This window comes from Urocitellus parryii, chromosome 1, assembly GCF_045843805.1.
Source record: "Urocitellus parryii isolate mUroPar1 chromosome 1, mUroPar1.hap1, whole genome shotgun sequence".
Taxonomy (NCBI): Eukaryota; Metazoa; Chordata; class Mammalia; order Rodentia; family Sciuridae; genus Urocitellus; species Urocitellus parryii.
In genome coordinates, this window is record NC_135531.1 from 17824929 (window position 1) to 17842717 (window position 17789).

The 17789-nt window shown below is 40.1% G+C and overlaps 1 protein-coding gene across 5 annotated transcripts in view; it reads left to right on the forward strand.

Moving 5' to 3' along the window:
• The first annotated feature begins 1904 nt into the window (after positions 1-1904).
• Positions 1905-17789, forward strand: part of Dab2 (DAB adaptor protein 2) — a 51431-nt gene continuing 35546 nt past the window's right edge. For 4 of the 5 annotated variants that reach the window (XM_077795484.1, XM_077795490.1, XM_077795489.1 and 1 more), the window contains exon 1: positions 1905-2263. The gene's annotated coding sequence lies outside the window, so the exon portion shown is untranslated. Of the gene's footprint in view, positions 2264-16538; positions 16596-17789 lie in introns of all 5 variants that reach the window. The other variant, XM_077795486.1, reaches the window with a different exon arrangement.

Here is a 17789-nt window from a genome sequence, read left to right on the forward strand (position 1 = left end):
GATTACTTCCAGAAGCAATATCAGCACCCTAGAGATATAAAAATACTCTTCAAACCAGAATTCCTCATTGTCGACTCAGGATTTCTGTGTAAAACAAGAGGTGTCCATTTTAAGCTGTATGTGTGATCCCACGGCTCACATATGAACTGTTTTCACCAAAATCTTCTCTTCAAACTAGAGTTCACAGCAAATGAAATAATTTTCTTTCTCTGGCTTCTAATGCAAATCTACCATTTGGTAGGGTATAGTAAACAACATAAGTTGATATTTCTTTTTTCTCTTTTTCTTTCTTTCTCTTATTTCTGTCTTCTGTGATGCTGATGTTAACACTTCTTAGTAAGAGTCGTAGAATTTTAAAAAATTAGATTTGGGTGTACACTTTTTTTCCTTTTCTTTTCAGTGTTGGGGATGGAATTCAGAGCCTTGGGCATGCTAGGCAATTTTTCAACCACTGAGATATAACTCCAGCTGAGTTGAGAAAATATTACATATTGAAGGTCAAAGAGACCTATTTCTTCTGCATTGTCAAAACCCTTATTTGCCTGAAATCAGATGCTTTTACCCCCCAGTTGCTTAGCTTTCAGAAGTGAAACCATTCCTCTGAACTTTTAGATTTTAGAAAGAATGAATCATGTTTTCAGAGGCATCAAAATTCAAGTTCTTTGCCTAAATGTTATAATTACTTTTAAGGGGCTAAATTTTATATACCTCTTGTCATTCACACAAAGGCATTCAAAAAATAATAGTAAATTACCTCAGAGAAATATTGCAAATTTAGCACCATTCCCCCTGCCTTTGCATGCCCAGGTAGGGGTGATAAGACCCATAACAGAAAGAGTAGAGGCTAAGAAAGGAAGTATTCTTGGCTAGTTGTGCTTCGTGATGCCCCTCAATCTCTTCTGCACACTGTATGTTCCAAGCCTGACCTACTTGCAAGCAAGGACTGCCACTCACTTCGAGTTACCCCAAATTACACAGTGGCTTTGCAGTCCGGGATAGGCAAAGACCACAAAATACATCCTTGGTGTCCCATAAGCCCAAGTTGAACCTTCAGGTTCCAGCGGGAAAATGCAAATCCATTGTGTTACTTACTCCATAAAATCAATAACCCCTCCCTTCCAAGTCACAATTTGGCATTTTCATATTTAGTACACTCTACCTCCGACTTTGGATGGGGGGGGGGAGGAAAACATGCCTTTTATAAGAATAATTTCATAATTCTTAAAAAGCAATAAAACTTCTGTGGCGATTCTACAATTGTTCCTGATTTTAAAATAACAGAGAAAATGAATTCCTAGCTTGTAAACCTGCACTGAGATACGCCTTGCAGTGCCTTCTGCTGACAGAGATGGAATTTTGAAACATTCTTTCTGACATCTCGCGCTTTTCATGGAGGGAAAGGAAATACTGAAAATCAGTGCTGATCAAGTCTTGTTCCGAGTCTATGGATGTAGATGCACGGCAAAGGAAGCCAATATACAATGTCTGTATTAGAAATATAGCTTATTTAAATAGGTTACGTCGTATCTCTATAGGCAAGATGATATTTCATAGGTAAACACAGTGTTTTACATATGCATAGATCTCCCTCCAAATTTTAAACGCATCCAGGTCTGCAATGAGAGACCTAGATTTCTTTCAAGGAGGCGATGGCACTTTCGACTTTAGAAATAGCAGTTCCTTGCCCGGGACCCACAGCCCCTTTCCAGGAAAGTCGGGAGTAAAGGCAGCTCTTGGTTCAAAGGGCCCCCAAGGTTAGGATGGCTTCGCAGGCCACCTCGCTCCAAAGAAGGGATTTGTGAAATCTATCTGCGTGGATCCCACCCCTTTCCTGCAGCGTTTCCCTTTCCTGTCCTTATTTGCACCCTCCCCCAGCCCGCCCGCCGGGGTCTGGGAGTCCTGACTTTGGGCTCGGGCTCCGGCGATCGCCCCCAGCTGGCGGGGCTGGCCGCCGGTGCTCGGCGCGGCTGCGGCGCGAGTTAATAAACAGTTAAGTTTGGAAGACTCGGCCGACACGTTGAGGGGGAGTTACCCAGCCCAGGCAGCAAAAACATCCCGGCACATTCCTGGGGAGTCCTCAGCTGCCAGCATCTGATTAGAACCATATCTCTCGCCGGGAGTGGCCGCGCGGCTCCAGGCTCCCGGCGGCGGCTATTTAAGCGGAGCCCACCGGGTCGGCTGCGCTGCTGCCTGCAGGCTCGGCGCGGCGCGGCGCGGCGCGGGGAAGTCATGCTCCAAGCTTCGCAGCGGCGCTAGCTAGTCGGTGAGTAGCTTTGGGATCCCTTTTTCCTTTGCCTCCATTATTATTATTACTCTTTTTCCGATCTCGATCTCCTTCTCTCCTTGGCTCCCCCGCCTCGGGTGCAGACTTTGGGCTGCGGGGAATCTTAGAGATGAGTGTACTTGGGGGAGCGAGCGTTTGGGGGGCCTGACATCTGTGGAATGCTTTCACAGAATGCATTTACCTTTGGGGTCGGACTCCAGATTGCCCATCGTCATGACATTTAACAAGCGCCTCCTTTTGTGTATGTGTGTGTGTGTGTGTGTGTGTGTGTGTGTGGTGTGTGTGGTGTGTGCTTGTTTAAAAGCTCTGCGGGCAGCCCTGGTAGGACGCTGGTGTGGCTGCTGACCGCCTAATTAACTCCTCCAAGGGTGTTTATTTTTGCCTTATGACAAAGGCTCAGGACCTGGTTTGTGCCTATAAGGAGCTTTTTCCCCCGGTGACTGACAACATATGGCATTAAAATGTGAACTTTATCTTGCACCAGCATTCCTAAGAAAGTATGTGCCCAAGGGACTTAACAAACTTGTTTTAAATCCCGAAGCTTTTAAATGGTGCTTGCTCCACTGCTATACACTGGTTGGAAAGATTAAGGAAAGGGGGGAGAAAAGGGGGAGAAAAAAATGAATGGGTTAAAACCTTGGAGCCCCAGTCAACATAGCGGTTTTCATAGCATAGAGCTGACTCTGTTATTTGTTTCTGCCGTGTTTCCTTCTTGACTTCATTCTTAGGCTGGAATTGAGGTCCACAGTCAGTTTCAGCAGGGAGCTGTTTGAGTCCAAAGGGAAATTTAACTGGATTAAAAACACTTAAAGAATCTGGATGTTATCTCCACCCCACAGCAAACCCCCTCCCCGGCCTCCCCCCCCCCCCCACCCAGCTTTTCCTCTTTCTTTTTAGCTTGTGTTTGGAAGGAAGAGAGCCACACTGTAAAACGAGAAGAGCAGAAACAAGCTTCCAGACACATGGAAAGACTTAAAAATTATGGAGGGGCGGCCCCATGAATAGTAAATGTTGCTATTGCTCTATAAAGTGACTTAATGAAAAAATTTCTGGCCCTGATCAGGCAAAGTAGGAGAATGGAGGAGAAGGAGGTAAGACGTAATTCAAACAGAAGTAATGGCAGGAAAGCAGGCAGCTACAAAAATGTCTTTGAGATGTCCGATAAGGTTCCTGGAATGGCTTTGATGGAACATATTATGGATCTCCCTGAAGATCTTGAGGTTGACTCCCCATACAGCAGCAACTAGTGGCTTCTGGGGAAGGAGGAACTAGGTGGGGATGGTAAAGCCTCCAAGCTAACAAATGGCTTGTCACCAGGCTCTCTTCTTGCTGGTGCCCTTCTCTGGGCTAGGTGCCCCACCCACCCCAGCTTTTATCAATTTCTTTACTGAAAGAAGATAGGCCTCAATGACACTGTAAGTTTATTGCCTTGAGAACTCGGAGTATTTGAGATGCGAGCAATCCTTCATCTTTGAGGAAAGACCTCTTTTGGTGAACTGCTGGGTGTCTGGGAAAAATCAATGACTGCAACATGACCAGAGTCCTAGAGGAAGCGTGGAAGAAGCCTGGTGGTTTCTCCCAATGTGTATTCAGGGAGCCACTGCTTCCACATGCTTCATGAGTTTCCTGCCAACGCCAACCGGATTCTTTTTCCCATGGTTGGTGACGGACTTCCTAATCTTTCTACTCCCAGTTCTATTTCTTTGTATCAATGACTGCCCCAGGAGCTGAATGCCCCAAGCCTATATACCCTCTTACATTTTGATGCATGATTAGAGAAAGAAAATGGTAGAGAAATGTCTCCCAACTTTGAGGTCTCATGCTTATCTCTGCCATTCTGATGGTCTTTGGCACAACAGGATTGATCTTCACCTGAAGATATAATATGGCTGCCATTGAAAAGCCTTGCCTGATTTGTGAGGGACAAAATTCAGAGTTTGCATTTCTACTAAAGACTTTTTATAGTTTTTTAGATTAAACCAAAAATCCAAATTCCTAACTTTAGACCTATTTTGTTGTCCAACTCCACAGTTTGGAATGGATTTCAGTCATGTTGTTTGGGTTAAAAGATATTTATTGCTTTTAAGACACTTGTTGGCATGATGATGGTACAGGGACCTCTGGAAGCTTCTGACCAGCCGCTCGGTGTGGTATTTGTTGGCCTGCTGAGCCATGCCTCAATTATCTGAAGATTGAGAAAACAGGAAAACATATGCTTTGCTGAATGGCTTGTGGCCAGCAGGAGGCTTTGTGGAGACATGGATTTATGGTGGAACATTTAAAACCTGTTGCTTCATTTCTTATCTGTCCTCCTAAGCCCATAAACCTAAGATTGCTACAACCAATACTTCAACCTACTAGTTTTGAAGGCATTGTGTCTTTCCTTTCCTCATTCTCTCAACTTGGAGAATCTATTATTACTTTTCATAAAGACAGGCAAGATGCTGAAATACATGGGATGGCTACTGAAGAGGGAGCTCTTTAAGTTGCCTTAGTGCTCATCCAGAACTCATGCCTCCTTTGAAAGGTGACTGACCAGGGAGAGTTAGGTAACTGACGGAACATGTAAAGTTCTCTACCCTTCAGAGAGACCCAGAATGGGAGCCAGGTTGGCAATATGAAACACCTGAGGAACAGGATGTGGTTTTTAAAATTTTTTTCTGGAGCTGCTGTGTAATTCTAAAGTTGAAGCAGTGCCACTGAATTGCACAGAGGATGGCCAAGTCACATTTAGATGAAATAGCTTTGGCATCGGATACCTGTGTTTAAGGGAAACCTAAATCATGATAAGGTGTCCTGGCTGGATTGATCACGTAAATCAGGGAAAGCAGGCTACCAAGTCTCATCTCAGAGACAAAAATGCATGCAAATTCCTGATGAGGGAATTGATATTGGATGGGGACACAGTGACCAAGCATTCACATGCTATCTATTGCCTTCTTCCTAGCACAATTGGCTGGTGGTTGAAAACATGAGTTCTGGAGTATTTTTTCCATAGGTTCAACTACTATCTGTACAACTGCTAGTAAATGACCTTAGGCACATTGTGCATAACCTTTTTGTACTTACACTCCTTTATCTGAGGAAGAATGATATACTTACCTGGGGTTGTTGGAAGACAAGTTCATCTAACATACTTAGAATACATTATTCAATCTGCTTTAGAAATATTTCTTTCTGTCCCCCAAGCAATTGAAATTTGTGTCTTTGTGAAAATTGAAGGCAAATGGAGAATTTCTTTATTAAAATTGGATACCACCCACTTACCTGAAAATGTTAATCATTCAAGCACTTAATATTAACAAAGCCGGTGTGTTTGCTTGTGTTCACGCTAGAACAGACAGGGAGTTACTCTCTGTTCTCAGCCTGGAAGCCTGCAGTTTGGTTTGGTCAGAATGACCTCTAGTCTCATTGGAGTCTTCCCCACACTCTCTCCGACTCCCTGCAGAGAAGAAGTAAGGCTTCCCCCTGAAGTCAGCATTCTAGAAGGAAGTGGGCAGGGAGGGACCACCAGAATTAAACCGAGTGACTTGGCTGGAAATGAAAATTCTTCCCAGTGTATGCGGGGCCCCATACTCTACTTGCCCACATAGCTGGGCAGGTTGCCATGGTTACTCCCCTTCCCGCATCCTTCTTCTACCCTGGAAGGAAGCCTGCCTCTCCAGGGCAAGCAGAATATGAACAAATTACTTCCTGATCTAAAAATGGAAGTTACTAAGTGAAGTAGAATCTCTTCTCTACTCATATTGCTTTCCCCCCCACCCCTCAAACTTATTTTAATCCCAGCACTTAACTTCCTAATCTTTACTAGTTTGTATATCAACTAGAAAGCAAAACATAAAGGCTTATAAATTTTCAGGAACATCAGTTATTGCCTCGGTATAAAAGTAGCCTGGTAATTGTTCTCTTGGCCTAACTTACAAGCTAGCTCAGGGCAAGTGACCTTTCTCTGACGCAAGCTGGTAAGAATTCTGAGTAACTGGGGTAGGGTGACTGAGTGTTCAATTGTAGGGAAGTTACCAGGAAGCAGAATGTATGATGAGTGCCACTTAGCTTTTCAGGTAACCACAGAGTAAAGGGAATCAGTAAAATAGGAAGTAACAATTCTAGAAAGTTGGAGAAATACTGTTCCAGGGCTCAAAGACAGAATATTTGCCTAACATACGTAAGACCCTGGGTTTGATGCCCATTGCTGCAGAAAAATAAATGAATAAAAAGTACTCTTCAATTTGGAATAAATTTGGGTGATGGATATATTGTTTAACATTTTCTCTTGGTTAAAAAAAAAAAGCTACTTATATTTTTTTCCTAGCAACATGATGCAAAGTGTCCAAAACAGACTTATATCCTGATGTGACAGATGAACTGCCATACTTAAATTCACATGTAACAAAATTCAAGATTGGGTTCTCAGGAAGCCTATGTGTATTTTACAACTAGAGAAAACACATTTGAGACAGTGGTTTTCAGAGTGTGGGCCCTATCCCAGCTCTCTTGAACCAAAAACTACCAGAAGGGCCCATCCAGCTGTATTACAAGTAAGTCCTAAGAGATAAAGCTCTATAAAAACGTGAGCCAGGTGTGGTGGCACACGCCTGTCATCCCAGTGGCCAGAGGCTGAGGCAGGAGGATTGTGAGTTCAAAGCCAACCTCAACAAAAGCTAGGCACTAAGCAACTCAGTGAGATACTATCTCTAAATAAAATACAAACCAGGGCTGAGGATGTGGCTCAGCGATTGAATGCCCCTGAGCTCAATCCCCAGTACCAAAAACAAAACAAAACAAAAAAAATGTGATCTAAGAGTAACTTTTATCATTCATTTGTTTTATGATTCAGTTGTTCAGTGAAAAGTGTAACAAAGTATTTGGTTTCCTGCAGCCATGAAAATAAATAAGCAAAATTATTTAAACATAATTCAATTTAACTAAATCTTAGAATGTAGAAAGAGGAAAAAGCACAGACCTTGGACATTTTCCCCAGTATTCCAAAGACTACTTTCTTGATCCTAGGAAAATCAATGAACTCTTTAGCTTTATCTTATCACCTCACCTCTCAATTCTTTCTCCTCCACCGAGTATTTTTTAAAAGTACAATTAATCTCCATTTATTAAGAGACTATCCCAATTACTTCTTTTTGAAAAAGAGTACAGTAAACAAAATCAGTTCCCTTGAACCAGATGGTTTTCTCTAGCCCATAAAGCCCTTTATTTTGTTTTCCATGCCATATCCAGAAGTAAGATAAAGGCTTCCCCATAAATGAATCAACTTCACTTAATTTTTATAGAGCTTTATGTCCTATGAAGCACAGTTCCATTCTCCAATTTGGCTTTGATTTTAAATAGCTTGTGAGAGAAAAGATGTCTCCATTTCTTCACTCCAGTATGATCAGTAGCTATCAGCTTGCCAGGGGGTTGTACATCATCAGGTGGTAGAGCCAGGATTCAGGCACAGGTCTTTTGAATTGAACCTTGATGTTCATCAGAATGTTTAGGAAGATCCTATATATGAAATATAATACTAGGTTGGCAATGAAAAAAAAAATTCTAATGAGTAGAAATTGAGAAGAAACTCTATTGAAGACAATGCACACAGAATCTAGAGGTAAGCAGACCTGCATTGGAATGAGAGCCCTGCCGTTTCTCAGGCATGCTTCCAAGTGTTGCTGACCCCTGGTTGCCACACCCACCTTGCAAAACAGTCCTAAGGATGACTGGTGTTACTCGGAGGCTGATGCTTAGCAGAGATCACACCTCAGACTGAAAAACACAGGCTGTGATCCAGGAGTAGCAAATTGGAGCTCTGGCTTTGAGGAGAGGCATAGGTTAGTGGTTAAGCGTTTGGGCTCTGAGCTACAAATGACTGTGTCCACAAGCCAGCTTGGCTATATAAGACAAGACATGGAACATCTGAGTTTCATTTTTCCCCATCCTAAAATGAGTTGCCTCAAAATTAAAATTCAAGGGAAAACAAAACAAAACTGCCTCAGAATGGCTGCCGTTTCAGTCAAATACCTGTTCTGAGCTACAGTGCTCGGTGCAATCACTAAGCGGATATTTGGAAAACCATTTTGTGCTTATTTTTGGTGAGTTTTAAACAAGCTAAATTCTAGAGATGAATATATTTAGGCTTTCCTTTATATCTTGAAATCATTAAATGGGAGGGGGTCAAGCAAGAAAATGTAGCAGTGCTTGGTAAACCAATAGGGAATGCACAAATGTTAACATTGTGTGGGGGTGGGGGTGGGGGTGGGATTGAACCCAGGACCTCGCAGATGCTAAGCCAGTGCTCCACTTCTGAGCTGCACCTCTAGTCCACAAATGCTGACTTTTAAGGTACCACTTTAATCTGAGCAGGACCATTGAGTCCTCTTAACTTCTAGAGTTAATCCACACCTGAAAAACTGGAAAGTGAAAGAATAATTCGTTTCTTGAGAATATGTTAAACACAGCTGCCCTCTGTTCTAAGCAGTTCACCAATTTTTTTTTTTCATATTTCATGTGTCTTAGGAGGGGGACCAAATCTGTTCTAATCTTCTCTAATATGTAATTCAGATGCTCAAGTGCTTTTTTTCTTATTCTTAAATGCAATAGAAATAAGCCAAATGTGTGTGAGCATATACGAGAGGGCTGCAATAGTCATCCGAAGAAGGCTGAACTAGTTTGACTTTGAGATGCAGTGTTAATCCATCAGGGAAGCATGTAATTGTCCTCTTGGTCAGAAGAGCAGTAAAGGCAATGATTTTACACAGGAGGTGTCCAAATATCTGTCTTTTAAAGGAAAGCCTCAAATGTGCTTCAGTAACCTCAACACTGGATTTTGTTGCTAGTTATTTGTTTTTATTTTTGGTTGTATATAATGTTAATAAAACAGGCTCTTAAATCAATAGTTGGTTGATAATAAGGAGGTTCAATATTGATTTCTACCAAGGTTGAACTCCTGGTGAAGCTCTTCAGGAAGCACACATATAGCTTGAATTGAAATGATGACTAATTTTATTCAATGCCCAAGTTGCCTTCTGAAGGAAATCTTGATGCAGAACTGCTGGCTTACCTGTCTAATAATTTATTTTGGGAGGTATTTCTGATTTATCTAGCTATCTAAAGTGCCCGATGATTAAAAAGTAGTTGTAATTGAAAATTTGATATGTGTATTTACCTCCTCTCTGCTAGCAAACATATGTCAGTCACTGCCTACGAGAAATTTAGAGAAAATGACAACTACTCAACTGACAGGTGATTTTATCACAATTAAGTCACTGCTGTGATAATGGAGTTGACCTTAAAGGAACAGTGGAAGTCAAAGGTAGGGTGAATCATAGGAGGAAACACGTGATCAAATCCCACAGCTGGGCTAGTGTAGCTGTGCCCAGAGAGCTCTGGGACAGTATAGGTGGTAGAGAGCTGAGAAGTGTTACCCTTTAGAAGGGAGAGATGAGTTACATTAAGCCATGGAAGTCAGGGCAAGAACTTAGATCTTATTTGCCAAGCAGGTAGCCTCACTTAAGGAGGAAAACAACATGCTGACTCGGATAAGTTAACCCCGTTAGGCTGGCAGGATGAGTGAATGGAGATGGCTTAGTAGTGGAAGAAAAATCTGCTTTTCACTGAAAAATCTGGAAAGAAAATATTTGCTTAACTTCGTTTATCTTTTTTTTTTTTTTTTTTTTGGTACTAGGGATTGAACCCAGGGCTAGTCTACCACTGAACTAGAGCCCCCAGTCCTTTTTATTTATTTATTTTTGTTGTTGTTTTGATTTGGAGTCTTGCTAAGTGCCCAGAATGGCCTTGAGCTTGAGAACCTCCTGCCTCAAACTCCCGAGTCACTGGAATAATCAGTGTGCGCCACTGCGCCAGGCTGCATGATTTAATTTAAGGAGCAGAAGGGAAATGTGTATTATTCTTAATGTCTTCAATTGCAGTACTCTTTACCAGGCAGTGTAGCATTTAGAGAAGTAGTACAAATATTTCTCTGACTTCAAAAGCTTTTCTGAGTTGAGGGAAGCAGTTCTACATGAATCAGAGGGCAATACTAGGTCATGGCTAATGTGGAAAAATGTACAGCTGGTGAGAGGCCAGTGGAGACCACTCATCTCAAGTGGACTTCAAATGACAGATTTAAGTAGGTGAAGGCAGTCAGTATTACAGGCTGAGGAGGCAACCTCAGAAGGCAAGGTGCATCCAGGTCTGTTCACTGGAAACAGAAGGGATAAGTGTGGCTGGTGAGCAGGTGCTAGTGTAGATGTACCCTCTGCAGTCTGAGTAGGAAGGACTTGAATCTCTGCTTGAGTATGAGTGGAGGAATCAAATCCTGGTATCTGATTAATAAAAAATCAGGAAAGCTGAGGCCAGTCTAAAAAACTAAGCCATAAAGGTGGATCAGGTACAACTAGAGTTTCCTACAATTTAGATTCTCAATTGGAACCTTTTTGGGAAGATGAAAGAAAGATTCCTTGACTTCAAGTATTTTAAATATAGTAAGGAACACCTATGCTGTACGTGTGGAAATGATCAAAATACACTGTAATGTGAGTCTGGTAATCACGAAGAATAGTGCATGTGATACAAAGTGTTACAGCTTTTTGGACAGGGGAACTTTGAGGCAATAAAGCAAGGTTGGGGGGAGATATTGGAACTCAGTAAAAAATAATATATAATGGGGAGGAAGAGAAGTATGAAAATAAATGGTAATTATGAAAGCAGAGTTAGAGGTTTTCCAGATTCAGAAGACATGTGAACAACCTAAGATAAAATCTCAGCTTCATGCTGAGCTACAGACAATATTACTGTGTACAAAATAAGTTCTGCAAGTCTGTTCCCAGTTAGTATAGAGCAAAGCAAATATTCAGCTTTCTATACAAGAACATTTTCATAAAAATAATGAATGCAGCCCTGGTTGCATTAAAACCTGGTCTTCAAAGCTTCATGCAGCAAAAATTTGTGGAAGTTACCATTTGGGGTGCTAACCTAGACCATGTTTTTTTATGAAGTCTGACATAGCAAAGTGCTACCTAGTATTCCCTTGGTAGTGCTCCTATAACTAGGTTAGTGCTCTTTAACTAACTCCAGCTGTGGGGACTCCTGGTTGCATTTCTGTAATATTGTTTCACTTAAATCTGAGATTCAGTAGCTTGGCTTGATCTGACACACTTGTATTCTTAGATCTGGTGATTAAGAGCGCCACAACATATGTGTGGCTCTCACATACAGAATTTTGCCTCACCTCCGAATTGCCTGCATTTCCACAGTGGCAAAACTAAACACCAAATGAGCATGCTGTTTCCTTCTGGAGATTAAGAAGATAGTTTTGATTCAGAACTTTGTATTTCAAAGCTACTTTGCAGGAAACATCATTGAAACTCTTTTTTTTTTTTCTTTTCCATTTATTTATTTATTTGAGGGGTACCTGGGATTGAACCCAGGGATGCTCTGCCTCTGAGTTAGAGCCTTGGCCCTTTTTATTTTATTTTATTTTATTTATTCATTTTTATTTTGAGACAGCCTCTGACTAAGTTGCTGCGCGGCTGGCCTCAAACTTGTGATCCTCCTGCCTCAACCTCCGTGTCATTGGGATCATACATCTGTACCCCCACGCCTGGCCTCAGCCGTACTCTTTAACAACCATCTGTGTTTGACAGCTCTTCCCTCTCCCTGGCACTGTCATGAAAATGCTCCTCTATAGTACAAGATGATTGTGGGAGGCTTACAAACATAAAACACAAATATCCCCCATCTAATTAATGTTTTAAGTATATATCATGATTTAAAAACTGTTGAAAAGGATAATTAGCCCTTTAGACAAATGTGGTATCTTTCTAAGGTTGATTTCAGTAAGAAAGCAATTTATATAGAATCCACTGAAGTAGTGCTAATTTGGCTTTCTCTTTCTATACATGACTGATGGCAAGGAAGCTTTCTACTCTAATCAGAAACATTTCCTCCCAAATACTTAGCATCAGCTGTAACCACCCCTTATTTTTTCTTTCTCTGCTGCCTATACGATAAGCCCCCTGAGAGGAGAAACCTTGCCTACTCTGTTACTGTATACATAGCATAAAATGAGACTTTGTACATAGTAGGTGTCCAATAAGCAACAACAAGATAACCAGGTGAATGGTAACTCAAGCCACTCTCATTTATGATATCAACTCAAAGTTATCATTAAGTGAGCAAAATGGAAAACTTCGGCTTGGCTTGTCATCTGTTGGTATAAGTAAAACATTTCTGAGACCCCTCCCCTCCATTTTTAACTTTGAGTCCATTTAGAAAAAGCAATATCTATATGTTGTTCTATTTTATATCTATTCAGGGCTGGGGAAAGGCAGAAATTCTGAATTCTCTGAAATTCTCCAGATGCTGTGGTCTTTCCATTTCATTTAACTTCTACCAATGGCGTATTCATTACTCATATACCTTCCAACCTGGTGGGTATAATCACTTGGCTAATAATTGCAGTGATATTTCATTCAAGGACTGCTTTTTATTCTTCCTCTGTTTCTGTCTTTAAAAGTGTCTATCAATCAGTTTGTTAAATGACTAATAAAAATTCAGAAATAAATGAGGCATTTGGCTCAGTACTGGATAATTAATTGCTTTGACAATTTCAGCCCAAGTCAAAGAAAACTGATTTTTTAATTTGCCTGTAAAGCTGTGTGGTGGGTTAAGATGTGATATATGTTAGGCTATTTAAAATAGGGACATTAAATCGCCAACTCTTTATTGTCCACATAGTCCTCAGTATGTCCAAGAATGCTGGGTGACAGCCAGTGTGAGACCATATCTTGGCCAACTTCAAAATCCTAACATCAAAGAGCTTTTTCAAAATCTAATCATCACTTGATTCAAAACCTACTGTTGGATTTTTAACTTATCAGGGTCTTTCACCAACAGTGCTGGATAGGTATGTATCAGTTAACAATGTCTGAGATGGCATTATGGGGGCGGATGACAGGAGAGTTCTATATCCTTTCAATGTGCTCCTGTTCTCTTTGTAGTTTCTCTTAGCTTTTGAATTTCATGAATTCAAAAGCGACTGAAGCTTAGAATATAGACTATAGATTCATCTCTTTTTAAAAATATATATATTTTATATATATAATTGTGGATTGAGCCCAGGGCCTCAAACATACCAGGCTCTAGCACTGAGCTGCACCCCTACCCTAACTACCTTTTAAATACTGCTATTTGACAAATGAATATGTCTATAAGGAATTTAATTTGAAAAATTAAAGAAAGGCACGTGTCACCCTAATGTCACCTATTCCAAATATAAGAAGCATGGATTTGTCACTCTTCCTAATCAGCATTTCCTTGGTCATGATCTTTCTAGGCTCGCGTGTGTGTGTGTGTGTGTGTGTGTGTGTGTGTGTGTGTGTGTGAGAGAGAGAGAGAGACACGAGATTGAACCCAGAGGCACTGTAGCCATGGAGCTTCACCCCCAGCCTTTTTTATTTTATTTTAAATGTTTTTTTTTTTTTAGTTGTAGATGGACACTATACTTTTATTTATTTTTATGTGTTGCTGAGGATCCAACCCAGTGCCTCACACATGCAAGGCAAGTGCTCTACCACTGAGCCACAACTCTAGCTTAGATTTTTATCTTTTATTTTGAAACAGGATCATACTAAGTTGCTGAAGCTGGCCTTGAAATTGTGGTCCTTCCTGTCTCAGCCACCCCAGGAGCTGGGATTGCAGGCATGTGCCACTGCACCCAGCTTCTTTCAGACTTTCAATAGTTATATAAGAGACGTAAAATGTGAAATGCTGTATATTCTGCTTCAAACAAGGAGCTACAATAATGTGGCTATTTTAGTCAATAGCTGCCCTTTAACAAAAGATGCTTTTTGTTTTTGTTTTGAAGGTGGTGATGTGTGAAAATATCATTTTACTCATAAAAAATCTTTATAAAACTGAGATTAGGGGAGTCCTTTTGTTTTGAAGTGGATCTCAGAATGAAGGGAAATATAATAGCCTTTGGCTTTTTTAAACCATCTTTTAGGATACTTGCTTATTTGAAGTTTGAGGGTCACCAACCATCATAGCTTGATAACCTTGAATCTGACATTTCAGATTGTTAGACCTTAACCTTTCAATTAAAAGCCTTTGTTTCCGCAAGCTTAGCCAAGTGTTTAAATAAAAGAAGCCGGCAGTGTTGATCACTCAAAGTGGCAAGTCCATGCAACTATTATACTACAAAGCCATTTGACTCTTTGATGCCTCCTTGAACTCAGATTTGTCATCACTCTAACCTCCACACCATCACTCAAAACCTCAAAGTCTTCTCAGTAATGTCTAGACAAAATAGAGTGCTGTAAACCCACCCTAATCCAACCTGACCCACCTTTCAACCTTTCCCCAGCATAACCCCAGGGCCCTGTGTCTTAGCTCCCTTCCTTGAATATCCTTTACCCATTGCTCTTAACTCCTCTTTCCCGCATGCATTTTCTGGCTAATGAAATTCAACCTATCTTTGAAGAACCAGCTTAGTTCTCTCTTTTGCTTATATTGTTCTGAAAAGGTTAAGGCATAGGAGTTAGAGAATTTAGAGGGTTGCTTAACACCTGTGTTTTAGCTCCTCAAGTCAAACAGGAATAACAGTACCTTCCCCAGAGAATCAAATGAGTCTTAGCATCAGGCCTGGTATATAATAAATATTCAATACATTTAAATTTTAAAACTACAATTTTCCTGTTTTCTAAGGAACTTGCTCAATCCATCCCCAACCCTACACTCCCAAATAACCTGACTCTGCTCTTCCCCATGCCCCCTGCCCATAGAATTGATGGTCTTCAGAAAGCCTGTCATACATTTATGTTTTTCTCTTTGCTGGGGTATAAACCTTGTAAGGGAATAGATCTTTATTTTGCTTACAGACATATCCCAAGCTCTAAAGGAATGCCTGGCACATAGTAGAAATGAAGACTAATAACGTGAACAGTGTTAAGGATCACTAGCATTTAGGGACAAACTTTATTTACAATTTCTAAATAGTAATGACTTTAAGCAGGAATCAGATCCCATGTACTCCAAGCAAAAAAGGACATATTTGAAGGCCTTTTTACTTTTCTAAATAGTCATGGCCTCAGAGCAAAATCTAGGGTAGGTAATTATTCACCAACTGTATAGACAGACAAGGCACAAATATGAAATCAGGGACATAGTCTAGAGTTAACAGGGGTGGCAATTATTTTTGTTCCCCACAGAGGGAGTTTCTTAGATGAGAGTATAAATTGGAATTTAGGTAGGGAGTTTCAACACTGGAGAGACTGACTGAGAAAGAGACTGTCCTCATATCCATGTCTGTTCTTAGCCCTAAAAGCGAAATTTTGCTTGTTTTGGAAGGACAAAGAAACCTTTTTGGTGTTATTTCTCATGCTGGTTTCCTTGGTGGAACTAATTGTTTACATGTTTCTACAGTTGGTTAGTTAAGGAAGACATCATAGTTAACACAGCATTGGAAGTGCTTTCCTGACTTCAGATTTTGCTGCACTATAAGGTTTCTTTGGGGTGTGGAAGAGTATGATCACTACTTCTTGAGGATTTGTCTTAACCTCCTTGTCTACAATATTGAGTATTTTTAATAAAGATTGGATTAGGAACTTAATAGGGGCTTTCAAAGACTTGCCTTTGCATAGGGCTATAGAGTTCAGCTAAGGAAACAAATGATCTAATTGCATTCTTTGATGCTAAAATGCCTACATAATAGGAGTAGCAAATAGCATATGCCACCTCGGAGTGAATTTGCCTAATGCTTCCAGAACTGACTCAATTTACTCTTATTTAACAATCATAACAGGGGTCAGAAAGCTACAAATAGAGCCCCTGACTAATCATTTATGCCCATCCATGTTTTCCTTAAGTATTGAATTGTCATTTGCTTAGCAGGTAAAAGATCTTGCACAAGTCACGTAGTGATTCAGAGAATCGAGGAGACTGCTCCGAAAGAACACAAAAGCTAATGAAACATCTTGATCAAATATTACATTTTTTTATGAACCAAGGAAGCTTCCTTTATAGTGACTCACTGATGTTGACATTCCTGCGTAGTCTAAGCAGAAGACTTTTTGTGGTTCGGTACAAATAAGAATGTCTCATAAAGCTCCAACAGGTCCATTTGAAGCCTGGAAAAGTGGCATTTATTAAGGAACAATTCCTATCCATTCATCTTGCACTAGAACTATGTACCAGAGTGGAGCCCACATGATTAGTCATCTAAAATAGGAAATGAAATCTGATAAGAATGGTGTGTATTCAACAGGCCTCTCGAAGGAAGATCCCTCATCCCACGTGCTTGTTCTGGGAGTGTATTTCAGTGGTAAGTCAAATTTTTGACCAATCTCTTCCTCCAAAGTGAAGCCTTAAATGATTCACGTGTCCCTGAGCACAAGGCAGTTTTGTAAATAATAACCTGATAAAAGGGCAAATATTCAACCAATACTAGAAATTGCAGTGTAACTTGTAGTGTTTTGAGTTAAACCCCACTGTTAGACAATACAATATCTATTATTAATGTAAATCAGACTCATATATTATGGCAGGAACAGAGGGTGACCCAGGGTTAGATTTGCTTTAAAAAGTACCTGCAGCTGGGGATGATTTTGAAAAACTCATTTTAAAATACACAGATATAGTAGATCCAATAAATAAATCTCTATAGTCTAGAAAACCAGAAAAACTAAACTTAACATATAAAATTATCCTTTCAAATAAATTAAGCCTTTTGGGAAGTAGAAACTCATGTGACGCCACAGGATATGATGATTTGTTTAGTTTATGCATGACCTTTTAAAATACCCAAACTTGAGTTTTCAGGTTAACAATAAAATGTTTATAAGGAATAACGCATTGCATGGATATGAGTTCATATTAAAATACACTAATTATTTCAATTTCATAGAATGATATCCATATAAAAATATGAAGTCTATTAAGTTGGACAAGGAAGGGTTAGTGTTTTTCTAGGGTCCCCAAAGTTATTGGTAAATATCACGTTAGGAGCTTATCTTAAAAACAGAAAAAGCATTAAATAAAATTAACATTTAAATCTTGAGCCTTTGAAAATGTTGTCTAATGGTATGACCAGGATAGTTTTCTTAAATAATTTTGTTTTTACATAGCTGGTACAAACTTTGTTTTCCTTCTTTAACCCTTACTAGTTATAATACTAGCAGAGGCGTGGCTCAAGAATCCAATGGAATAGACATATTAGAATATCTTCAAAGTTGCTCTTTAAAACAAACTTTTTGAAACTCATAGAGATCAAGGTGATACTTGAGGTCTTTCCTTGTGTCTTACAACCAAGAAAGAAGGCCAGTGAGCTGTATATTCATTACCTAAGAAGTATCACTTCTCTGAAAGGCTGCATCTATGCAGTTTACTTTTACTTGTAGACGTCAGTTAGGCAATTTGTCAAAGATGGTGTAGAAAATGAACTCTCCTCAGGTTTTTTGTTTATTTGTTTGTTTGTTTGTTTTTGATTAGCAGCATTGTTCAGGATCACAGGGATGGC